The sequence below is a fragment of the Pagrus pagrus genome (assembly GCF_965226575.1).
Source record: "Pagrus pagrus genome assembly, chromosome: 6".
NCBI lineage: Eukaryota > Metazoa > Chordata > Actinopteri > Spariformes > Sparidae > Pagrus > Pagrus pagrus.
Genome location: NC_140190.1, coordinates 18,321,519 through 18,334,337, shown reverse-complemented (window position 1 = coordinate 18,334,337; position 12,819 = coordinate 18,321,519).

Sequence of the window (12,819 nt, the reverse complement as noted above, 5' to 3'; positions counted from 1 at the left end):
CTATGCCGTGCCCGGGGATCAAAACCACTTCTCAGCCAGGAGAATTAACCTAACATACATGTTTTCGATTGCAGGGAATGGCCCAATGGGAGCACCAGCCCCAGCCCCCACACTATCAACTACACTTACATACATGTACTCCTCCCAAAGGATTCGTTCATCATACTACAGGCAGCATTGTGTCTCTGCGATCCTCTCACTCTTACTACACATTGCAACATAGCGAGTACACAGGCTTTAATATAGGATAGAATTGAGAATTTACTGTATGGTGTGTATGTAGTTTAGAGAATATCTGAGATCTAAGGTCTGCTTCTTCCAGACAACGTTGAAGGTCAGAAGTTGTCCTAGTTGACACCTCCAACTTCCAACTTCAAAGCTTTCCAGATGCAGTTGAACCGTGCAGCCTTCTTGCATATTAAATGAAACTAAGGAGGGAAACAACACATGAGGATACAGACGCCTTTATACATTTTATTATACGGCACTTTTATACTTGGAAACATGTCTAAAACATTTCAGTCAATAGCCTTCTACCAATACTGTGATCTACAAATTGACCCTATCCCCTTCCCATGAGTGCTGCCATTGTTGTGCGGTGTTATTTTCTTGTGGGAGGTTGGACATGTTCTACTTTCAAGTTGTCTGTTATGCAGCAAAAGGCTGCTGATATTTCAGATCCATAGTCGGGCTGTAGATTCAACCTCGCACAAACTTTAAGGAGTCAAGTAAAAGATCATTGAGTCAAGGACACTAGACCAGCATTTCTCAAACTTTTAACACTGTACCACCTCAGAAAATACTGGCTACTCAGTACAAAATAAAGAACTGTAGGCCGACTTCATTCAGACTCTAGCACTCAAAATATTCTCCTCTTGCTCTGCACTTCTTTCCCTGGTAGCTGCCACTTGGAGTCATGTTTTTAGTGTTCTCGAACCTTTCATTTTATCTCCACATAATATCTTGTCATCACAGTTTGAGTTTAGCTTGTACCGTGACATGCATAATTTGATGACAGCAGACTGCAGTAAAAACCTGAGACCACTAGTAAAAATACTTTTTTCATACCAAATGATAGTCTCAGCGTAACAGTTTGAGATTGAATTTTAAACTATCTTAGTGTTTGCTTTGGCCCCCATTTGCTTTAAAGACTGCATGCGCTCGAGTTGGCATGAACTCACAAGCTTGTGCAAAACCTGATGTCTGTTGTTCCCTCAGCATGATTTGACAAACATCCATGCTGTCATACAAGCAAAAGGGGGAAATACCAAACCCTAAGATATTCTGAAATCCATATCAGAAATCCAAAGCTCAATCAGTTTTTCTTTAAGGATTCAACTTGATACTCAAATCTTTCAGCTGATTATTTGTAATAAAAGAAAAACAAATGCAAAATAGAAGAATGTGGACTTTTTGACCCCACAGAAGATATTACAGGAAAGGCAAAACTTATTTTAAATTACATTTCAGTTAAATCTTATCTTATTTTGAAATTCTGCAGTGTTTTGATAGTGTCATATATATTTAAATTAACGTATTACATTTTCAAAAACCGATTCAGGGATTCTCCACATACCACCAGGGGAACATGTACTACAGTTTGAGAATAGTGGCTCTGGACGTATTTAGACATAATGTATTTAACGAAACAACCCCTCTGCACCTGCACTGTCTGCTATTAGAGGATGGAGAGGAGGGTTTATGGTTTGGAAATAATTAATAGTACAATCATTACTGTTTGTAATTAAAGTAGAGAAATGTCCCTCCTCCTTCTCTGAGCGTTGAGAATACAGTATATACAGTAACCAAACTCAACCCAACCTTTATTACCTTTATAAGTGTTTACAAGTGATCCTCTGTTTATATAATGAGAAGCTCGCTCTGATCGGTTGGCTCCAGCTGGCAGGACGTAACGCAGATACAAGCTGTTTCCTTGCAACAGAATCCAATGAGCCCTTTCTCGTAATTATGAGGTATTAATTATGTTTTTATTTACATTACACTTTACAAGCCAAATGGGCAACATCGTATTCATCACCTGACAAAATAGTGTCTTCAACGTCTTCCTAAAATATACTGTAACCTTAATTTCACACTGTCCTTGCCCCATGTGTGCACCTAGTCAAGACTGACAAAGTCGTTTTAATTTGATCACCCGAAGCAGAACCGCTTTCACTCCCAGACTTTGGCATTTTGCACTTTTCCCACGTGTGTCTCCTCGGGGAGCATTTGTCAAGACAGCCAATTTATCAGATAATAAAATAATGATAATGGTAATTAGATTAATTCTCCTGATCGTGACCCGTGCACTTTGAATGCCGATTACCATGTAAACACAATCTCTGTGTGTGATTTTCCGGGCTGATAGCGGAGCGCTCCACACACGTGTATCCCAAGGTCTAATGAAATAGCAACTTTGGCTGCTCAAGCATAGTCGAGTTTTACTTCTCCTTCTCATGCTACTGCACCACTAACAACAACTCTCCTGCCTGCTACGAAACATTAGCCATCAATTATGTTGTAATTAAGAAATATCTCAGCTCTGGCACCTACGACCACATTACAAATTCTCCACAGCCGACTGATTTCAGAGTATTGAAAAGCAAATGCAAATAGGTTTTTCAATTTGGAAAAAGGGATGTGGGCTAATTGAGTTGACCTTAAAATTTATTTAAAAATTAACACCGGAATGTGAAGCGGTGACTGTTTTTGTTAAGAGTCACATTTGCTAAACACACGGCTATACTTCACCACAGCACTGACTTCTGCACAAACAATTCATGGCAAATGCAGCACTCGAGTAGAGTGCAACTGACATAATATTTGTTGCTCTGTCAGTTTTTGTTTGTGTCTTCAGCGCTGCCCTAATATTGGAAAATATCAACCTGAACAATTTCGGTATGCAAATGCGCATTTGTACAACACAGATCTCAAGTGGTGCACGTGTTATAAAAGTTGACAGCAGGTTCACGAATTCACGGCCAGCTCGAGGAGTTGGTTTATCACTGCAGGCCGCGGCGGCGTCACACCCTCTCGATGCCAGAGAGAGCTCTTCATCTTCACACACACACACACACACGGCCTCACACTGAGTCGTACACCGGTCTAACCGCATTAGCTCAGCTGTTTATGCATTTAACGCCAGCTACGGCTATACGTGCAGCAAGCCATGAATCACCGAAAGGACATTTGGGTGGTATAAATCATTTATATTGTTAAGCTTTCAAGAGGACACAGTCATTTATCCTCAGTTCAAGGAGACACAGGCAGCTTAAGACACTTGTCAATGACGTGTTTGGAGAGAGCTCATAACAGGCTGTCAGGAAGAGATGAGATGTACATCATGTACCAAGACTGTGCTAAAACCAACATCCTCTTGCTTATCTGTGCCGTACACACAGATGTAATGGATGGAGATTGTGCCAGCACTGTGCCCCGCAGCTGCCATTGTAAATTATCACCTGTCATATCTGTGACATTTCAGCATAGACACTTGACGCGGCGATGCTGGAGATAAGAACTTTAGAGGGGGAGGGGAGCATGCTAGCATCTTCCATTTGAGGCGTTTCTTGCTGTTATCGGTCCATCTTAAGAAGATGGATCAAAAGCATGCAAACAGTGGCAGAGATCAGCGTTAGATAGATAGGTTGATCTGTAATTCGCCATGCCTAATCTGCAGCGGGCGAGATGCATCGTTTGGAAACAGCTTGCGGTGTTGTGAGTGCTGTTAACACTACACACGGCGGTGCAGCTACCCATATGTCCAGCTGGAAAGTTAAAACAGGCGTACATCCATGCAGGCCTCGCACGAAAGTCGCGAAGTAATTTAATGATGCTTTATCTTTAAACATATGCCAGTGTCAAGAGAAAATAGCCTCAATTCACACTGCCAGTAATGAGAAACACCTGTAATTACTTGGAAATGTCAAGTTCTGTGACAAAGAGAATGGAGAATTACAGCTGGTACAAAAGCTCATGACTGGAGGTAAACTGCACAGTGAGTCACTTCCTGTTGCTGGTTGCTTTACTCTAATCGCCTTGTTTTTCTGTTGAAGTTCCTCCTGAGGGAGAGCCGGCCGAGTTCTGAGATGGAAGCGACAGAGGGGGGAGGACACAGTGTCCCCTCGTGGGATTGTTCTTCGTCTGTAAGGGTAGTGGGAAACCTTTCAGCCCACCAGCTCCACGCGTTTCCATCGGATCAAATGCTGCCCACAAAATGTCAGTTAGCATTCTGAGGAAAGCTTTCTGTTTCAACAAAGAGGAACACAGCAGAGATCATGTGGGGGTCTGTGTGTTTGAAGAACACTGAGCTTCATAATGAAAGGGGATTTTAAGGCAAGGCACATTTGACAACAGTCCATGTTGTCCTCAAACTTTAGGTCCTTATTTGCCTGTGCAACAAGATCTCAGACTAAAAGGAAAAATTAGAGTGCTTGTGGGTGGCTTTGAAAAAATGATTGCTCTGCCACCTTCAATGCAGAGGTCTGATTAAGATTGGGGGACCAATTTTTCCACTGTTGGTGCAAGTGAGTTGTTAACTGGGAACTGTGTGGACAGTAAATATAAGCCTAAAGCCAGCAGCCAGTTAGCTTGGCTTGGCAAAAAGACTGGAAATTAGAGGAAACAACTTGCCAAGCTCTGTCGAAACTGTGCACCTGTGCACTGAAAAGTTCACCCAAAAGTGAAAATGCAATTATTATTTCCTCACCCTCATGCTGAAGTCAACAAAACATTTTTGGATCTTCAGTAAATATGTGTTTGCAGTATTCACCTTAATAACTGAGGTAGATGGGGGACCCAAACTCCCAAAGTGATTTGAAAAGATGTTATTAACACCCTCCACTCACAGTTGAGCTTGTGCATCCCCTTCAGACACTTTTAGCTTAGAGGCTACAGTGAAGCTTTCAGCTTAAAAAAGGGTGTAAATAGCATCTTTTCAAATCAATTTGGGACCTCTGGGCTTCAGGAGACCTGGATTATGTCTGAAAAGCTTTGTGGAGCCATTTTACGTTTGTTTTTTTCAGTCCCCATCTAATTCAGTTGCTTAGGAAATGCTGCAAAGGTTTTCCTGTTGAGCTCCAGAAACGTTTTGTGGATGACGAAACTTCACCTGACTTTCCCTCGAAATCGAGGTGAGTAGACAATGACTGCATTTTCATTTTTGGGTGAACTTCTCCTTTAACACTAGGACAAAATGATTATCTCCTTTTCGACACCATCACAATACTGGGTTTTTGTTAGCTTTTTGGACACGAGCCAATGGGAAAAAGTTGAGTCATTCACTCCTAAAGACTTTATATCATGAAACATATTCTGAAAAACAATGTACATCATGTTATCAGTATTTTGAGGGGCAGGGGCCATGTTTAGCCATGTGCTGGGTAACAGCAGTAACTACTTTCCACCTCGTTTAATGATCAGAGACTGAATTAAGCATTTGAATCAATTCCAATCAATTAAAAATTCCTAAAAAAAAAAAAAAGGACCATATCACATCCAAGAGAACCACCTCATCTTCACCCTGAATCAACACTTGTTTCATGCTTGTTAAATCTGCTCAAAATCTGTTGTGTAAAAACAAAAACCTAACTATTACGGGCGGTTATGTGCCAGACTACATCTTGGCAGGGAGCAGTTACTTCCTGGAGTCTCAGCTGGCTGCCTGGCAATCTCATCTCATGAGATCTAACATGTTATTAAATGAGTTAATTGGTGAGCTTTAGAGGTGCTGGTGGACATATTTATGTTAAACTCTGTTAACCAGCAGCTGGTTGAAGCGTCATATTTTCTGTACAGACGTGGGAGCGGCATCTATTCCTTCATATAACTCTCTGCAAGAAAGCAAATAAGTGCATTTACCAGAAAGTCCGAAAACAAACTCTGAATAAAACTTGCTTCAGGTTGGGAAAAGCCTTGCTGCTCTTGTTAAAAGAAACCAGTGGTGACTGTCGCTACCAGACGGTGCATTGACTTTGAAAGTTGCATACTGTGTTGAGCCAATGTTGCCCGACATCCTTAGGATGTTCTGCAGCAATTTAACGACATCAAGCTGCCTCCAGCTTTTTCTGCCTCGAGACGACCAAATCTCATCGTCAGGAAAGTGTTAACATGGGTCTATTTTTAAGAGTCTTACTAAATTAGCTATGCTGTGGCTCTAATTTGCTTTAAAACTGCATTTAAGCGGCATAATGCCGGAATTTAAGTTTATTTGACATGCCGAGTTGGAGTTATATTTTTCAGAAAACTAGAACCTGGTTTCCAATCAGTCAGATCAAATAACATGTGGCCCACTTCAGAAATCCTTTTGTAACTTTTGTCAGACAGATTTGCTGAATGTTTTCTGTTCACATCACAAGGATAGCTTTTATGTTGAGGGAGCCATTTGGGCTGTATCTGATAAAAGCAGGTAATGGATTTTCTCAGAAAGTGCTCGTCCTTCTGCTGCGTCACCAAATGAGCACTAAGGTTTGAAGGCCAGTCTGCCCACAGATTGTCTGCTTTAAAACACCATTAAGAAAACTATTATTAATGATAATAATACAAATAAAAAATTGTTTATATTGCTTTGTTGTAATAAATGGTTTGTTTTTCTATGTAAGGCAGCACATGAACCACTCATACTTCCCAGCATCGACGCTCCAGAAGAGAGCATTCACTCCAGCTCATTACATTCAGTTCTATTACTGAGCCTTGACCCTTCTTCTGTCTGTTTGAAGAGTGTTCGAGTTCATTCGATGTGTGTGAAATGACAACTGTGGGTTGCAAATCAGTTGTTCATCAGAATGTTCCTGAAGCAGCATAATGTGTGTCTTACATAAACAACCCAATGGCCAGAATAAATGTTAGCAATGTATGTTTCTGCAAAACCTGTGATAGTTCGTTAAAAAAGGATCCAAATACAAGATACCAGGCAGGTTGGAAAACAAAAGGCAGTGAACAGGCAACAAAAACAGGAATCCAAGAGTGCAAAAAAAATGAAAAAATAAATAAACAAACCAGTACAGAACAACGGATGAACAGATGTGAAATGCAGACGAACCATCCCAGAGTGAGGGAAAACACTGACTTAAATACACACAGACTGAACTAAACAAGCAAACCGTGACAAAACCACAGATAAGTTCTTTCCACTTGGTTAGGGTATTGTAATGGCATGGTTTGACTTAAAATACCTGTGTCGGTCTCCACAAACACAGTTGTAAATGTCCCAAGGTCTTCTTAAAAACATCCGCCTTTGTCTCCACAAACAGGACTGGAAATGTCCCGAGGCGTCTTTAAAAACATCTGCTTTTGTCACTGAATTGGCAGCCTCGTTGCCTGTAACTCCACCACCACCTCCTCCACCTCCTGATATGAAAATCAGGTCACAAACACGTTGAGACGTTCGTATGTATGTGACTGTACTGCGCCTATGACATGTGCATTTTCCCTGCTAACATTTGATCCTGTAGAATGAGCTGCACATAAAGCAGCTTCTGTAAAACTGAGCACTGAATACTCGCTGTGTGCCTTTATGCGTCTCCACGTTTTTTTTCCCTTTCTTTGTTTTGCTGTTTTGAGCTATTATTCCCCCTTTAATAGCGTGCCATTCATTAGGGTGCAGTTTTCTTCTTTAGAGAGGTGACTAGTTAACAAAGAGAGAAAAAAAAGCCATTAAAACGGATGGCTTTCTAATCATCAGGAAGCCGCAGAGGCACAAGTTGTTCTCTGAAACCATCTTAATCATCCAACAAACACAATTATCGCAATCATTTCCCTGCGAACCGAGCTCGGTCCGCGTTGTTTGACATCTGAAGTCACGTTTTTTTTGGGTGGGGGGGGGGGGTTTCACCAACTTTCATGAATCTATTTAAAGTAGGACACGGAGAGAGATAAATCTAAACAAAAGTATTTCAAGATGTGGAGCAGCTTAGTTTGATCAATGATAGGCTTGTCTCGTGTGTTTACTTGCATTTGTCTGTCTGAAATACAGTCCTGTGGCTGTTTTGTTTTTGCCACTTTGCTGTTATGAAAGCAGAAGAAGAAAAAAAAATCATGTCAGAGAGACTTGTGTTATCTCAGCTGGACGTCGTGCAGCGAGCTCCCTCTCTGTCGTATTTGTTCCCAGACCAATATGCTCAGTAGATTCCACTTAGTTCGTCAAATCTGGAAGACGCAGTGTGTCTCTGAACCAAGAGTGAGAGTGCTGCTTTATTATTCTTAATTTTTCGGTGTTTCAGAGACATTATACGTCAATGTCAAACCAGAAATCTGCAGCAGCGTAAAGCTGGAAGCTGCTGCTAAATTAATACCTCCGTTCTCTTAACATGCTCTATAAATGTTGGTGCCATGAAGATGCACAACACTTAACATCAGTATATATTCAACACTTTGGAGATTATGAAGCTCTTGCAGCGCCTCTACAGTTTACATCGTATTATATGTGTGCATGCAGTGACAGGATTCATCCAATTACTTCCTCTCATGGGCTGCCAGTTCATGGAGATGTGTGGCAGCGTCGACAGTTCTGAAGCTATTCAGCGAAGTCCAACCGCTGCATGCTGAAGACCAAAACAAGACTTGATTAGTGATGCCTCTGCGGGGATGCTGCTCCGTACAGCTGTACAGTTGTACTGACAGCGAGGTATCAGCGAGATTCAAGCTGTCGAGAAAAAACAAGAAACTTAAGAGAGGGACAAGCGAAGCGGCTCAGCTGCACTCTGATGCAGGCAGCGGCCCTGCAGCTCCCCTGACAGCTATATTAGTGCCAATGACAGGCTGTGTGACTCTGTGGCACAGGTGCACCCGGCCTGCAGGACAGAATAACTGCTGGACCAGCGTGAAGTGGTGATTATTCAACAATGGGGCCCTTTCATAGGTGAATTATAATGAGAAAATACATCTGATTCAGATTAAGACTTGGCTCCACTTAAAGATTAAGGTTTGCTCTCCATCATATAATAAGTTTATCACTATAGGGAATCTTTTTGATGCAACATGTGTTTATCTTGTGCATGCACACAAGGAATCACTGTGATGTGTGATAACTGACTGATTTATGAAACTGTTTATTTCTGTTGACATTTCAGTCGCAACTGTAAGATATCTAAACACCGTGGTCTGACCTCTCTGACGTTTCTGCTTTGCTGATTTTATGTAATGTGTTGCTTTGCTAGCGTCTTTGATATCTACGTGACAGCACATCTCACACTAACTGCTAGCTTGGGGTAAACTCAAGCTGTTATTTTCTTTAGTCTTTGGTCCAACAGGTAAATTAGGACTCATGCTGAGATTTGACAGCATCAAACAAGCATTTCAGATGAGTTAGATGTAAACACATCATAAAAAGAACAATTCTATTTTATGTTAGCTAATGCAGTATGTAATTCAGGGGTTTTCTATGCGGAGGTTATTGTAAAGATTGTGATTGCACACTGCACATGGACGGGGGAGGGATTTATTGAATGGGGATAAAATAATGTAATCGTTTGACTCTAGATGTTCCAAATTTTACTGGACCGAATGGCTCAACTTATGATAGTCAAACAAGTCATTTCGCGTGGTTCTTGGGCTGCAGTGCATCACCTGATGATGTAATGACACAGTTTGGCCACTGTGAAAACTGGGTTCAAAGCCTGGTGTCTTACTGGGGGCTTGGTGCTGGAGCCGGTGCCCCTGTAACTGAACAACAGTACGTAGCAGATACAACAAACCAACTCTCCTCCATCTCGTACATTTTGCTTTTTATTTCCATAGTCCGTCTTAATTTCAGGCGTCAGCAGAATCACGTGACTGCAAACAACCCATTCCACTGAAGGACTGGAGCATTAAACAGCACTTACTGTTACCATGGTAACCAAGGGTGTTGCAAAATCAAACAAGAGTTACATTTTAATAAATATTATTATCACATGGCAGAGCTGGGCTACTTTTGAAACATGGCAGATTGAAGAGGACTGAAAACTCAATGATTGTAGTTTCAGAGGATTATACACTTATGAAAACTGTAACAATTATTCATCATATTTATGATTATCGTCCTCAATTTCTGCCAATTTGACCCGCTTAAATCCTGCACACCACAGCTTTAATCAACCTTGCGGTGGATTATTTGGTTTCCAATGTTTGAGCTCAACCCTCAATGAAGAATCAGAAACTTCCCACTCCTCTATCAAATGTGCATTTAAGGTTATGATGAACATTTGAAAGTGACATTAACGCTTTTGCCATCTAGATATCACCTGTAAATGTGTTTAATTAAGCTCTAAATGTCACCAACCAAGGAAACGGTATAAAAAGCCGGGATCAAACACAGAGCGTGCCTGGAAACTGAACTATATATTTAACTGAGAGAGGAATCATGTTGATATGATATGTGCAATCTGCATGCATGATTCATGTTTATGATTCATTGCGAGAAATGTCGCTTTTTTTTATAGAAATAAAATGGTGTCAGCTCATGTGGTTGGATGTAGAGGAGCACAGGAGAGCACAAAAGGAACAATTTTGTCTTAAAGTCAGTGGACATGCTGAGAAGTCTCACAAGTTATATTACACTGTCGGTTTGTAATTACTGCAGGAATTTACATTGCTTCTTATTAATTTATACCTACCGCCATGCTGCTCAGGCACAACTGACAAGAGACAAGGAAAAAAATGAAAACATTTCTATGAATAACACAATTTATTCCATAAATGATAGGCTGTGAAATACGGTGCATACCACTTCGGGACCATCAAAAGGAAGCTTCAGGGAGAAACTGCATGAGGAGGCATTATCAGACTTGTCAGCAAGGCCTGTCTAAAATAAATACCATTTGCATCTTTCTTCTGTTTATCATCTGTTGCATTATGCCTGCTGTCCTCTCTCGTTGCTGATTAAATTTCCATTAGCCATGCTTACTAGTTGTGCAGGGAGCTCCTGAAAAATGCTCTTTGAATGTGATTGCTCTGAGAGAGTCGAGGTTGGGTAATGACATGGTGGCATGATTATTTTTTTTTAGGGGGGGGGGTATATGCACCATGTGACAGCGTGTCTTTTTCCAGTGCGTTTCTGGCTTCTGTTTCGGAGGCTGGCAGGAGGAGAATGGAAATGCATAAGGAGACGGAGCGAGATTGAAGGGGTGGAATAGAAGGAAGATGGACATTTCAATCGAGAGGAAAAACATCTTTCTGCTTACGCTATTCTTATATTAAGATGAGAACCACTGCTTGAGGGTGTTTGGGAAAAAATAATCTCTGGGGAAGTGTGTAAGAAGTATCACCAAATCCCTGCATCTGCATTTAAACATCAACACAGGCAAAAAATCCCAGTCTGATACGTTTTAATTAAAAATCCACAAGGTTTTTCTATAAATGCTTTGAACACTGATTCAATTCAGCTGAATTTGTTTATTTATTTGTTTATTTTAGAACATTTAATCAGCAGGATATTTACAAAGCCTCAGATGTGCAGTATAAAAACATAAAAGCAACCATCTTCGACAAAGGTTTGTGGACGGATGAACTTCCTCTAACTAGCTGCAGCTCTCCTCGGTTCCCTTAATGGTTAGCTGGATTGATTAGTGTGGGGAGGATGGGGAGGATGGGCGGCCGTGCGGCCTGCTGCCTCATTACTCTCAGTTTGCAGGTGTTCTCGATGCTTCGGTGCCCCTGCTGCCTTGGCACAGAGAAGACAGAGGACAGAGACCAGACCCACCTCGTTCATCTTGCGCGCTGTGATGGAGGTCATGCAGGAAAGCACTCTTGCTCAGAATAAGTCGCCGGGAGTGACAGATGGAGTTACAGGACGGGAGGGGAATCAGCTCAGCCTCAAAGTGTTTCATTTGTTTTTCATCTCAGGGAGGCGGCTGCCGGCACACTTTTGATGACAGCACCCGCCAGACTTTGCTTTATGGTTACGTAAGGCTCCCTGACGCTGTGTGTTTGGATTTTACTACATCTTGATGAAACTGTGAATGTGTGCGCTGATTGCGTGTTTATTTGTGGAGTTAGAGCAGCAGCAATATGTCCATGGCATGTTTACTCTGCGAGAGCATGGCGACAGGAAGGCTGTGATAGCCACATAATGAACATAAAAATAATGCACTCTCGTCCTTTTATCAAGATGTATTGAAATGTGGACGAATGCCAAATATGCTCGTGTACACTCACGTGCTGGAGTCTAGAAATAGACGTCTAGGAGGTGACAAAGAGCAGGTGGATGGAGACTGAATGAATATTTGTGCCAGCCCTCTTTCCGAGAAATTATGCTCATATACTACTAATTTGTTTTGGCAATTATGCTATGATGGGAAATGTAATTGCTGCCTCAATTATGTTCACCGGGAAAGTTTCATAAAAAGTACTACATGTATGAACTGCACACAGAGTGCAGGACACTGCCAACAGGCTGAGACAACAACAGCACTCCTGAAAACTATGTTGTGAACTAAGATAGCCGCGTTTCCCCCGGCAGCATATGTAGATCTTAAGATGTTCATACAAATTGTATGTGCATGTACACAGCCATGTTGGTGTTGTTTCTGGAACATTATAGTTAATGTTGTTGAAACTCAACTGTTGTTTTTGTAATGTCAAAGTTTGGGAAAAAAAATGGAAATATACCCAAAGGGTATATTTTAACACGAACTATGTTTTCCCAAAGCTTGCCAAACTGGACAGAAAACTGAAAAGAAACTGACATTTTTAAGTGATCGTAGTGAAAAAACAACAAGTGAACTGTATATTATGTTGTAAACATGATTCAAACCCCTCAAACCCCCTAAATTCAGTGCCTAACCCACTCATCCACGACAGCTCGCTCCAGATGTCCATCTATTACAGAAAAGGTCAGTTTTC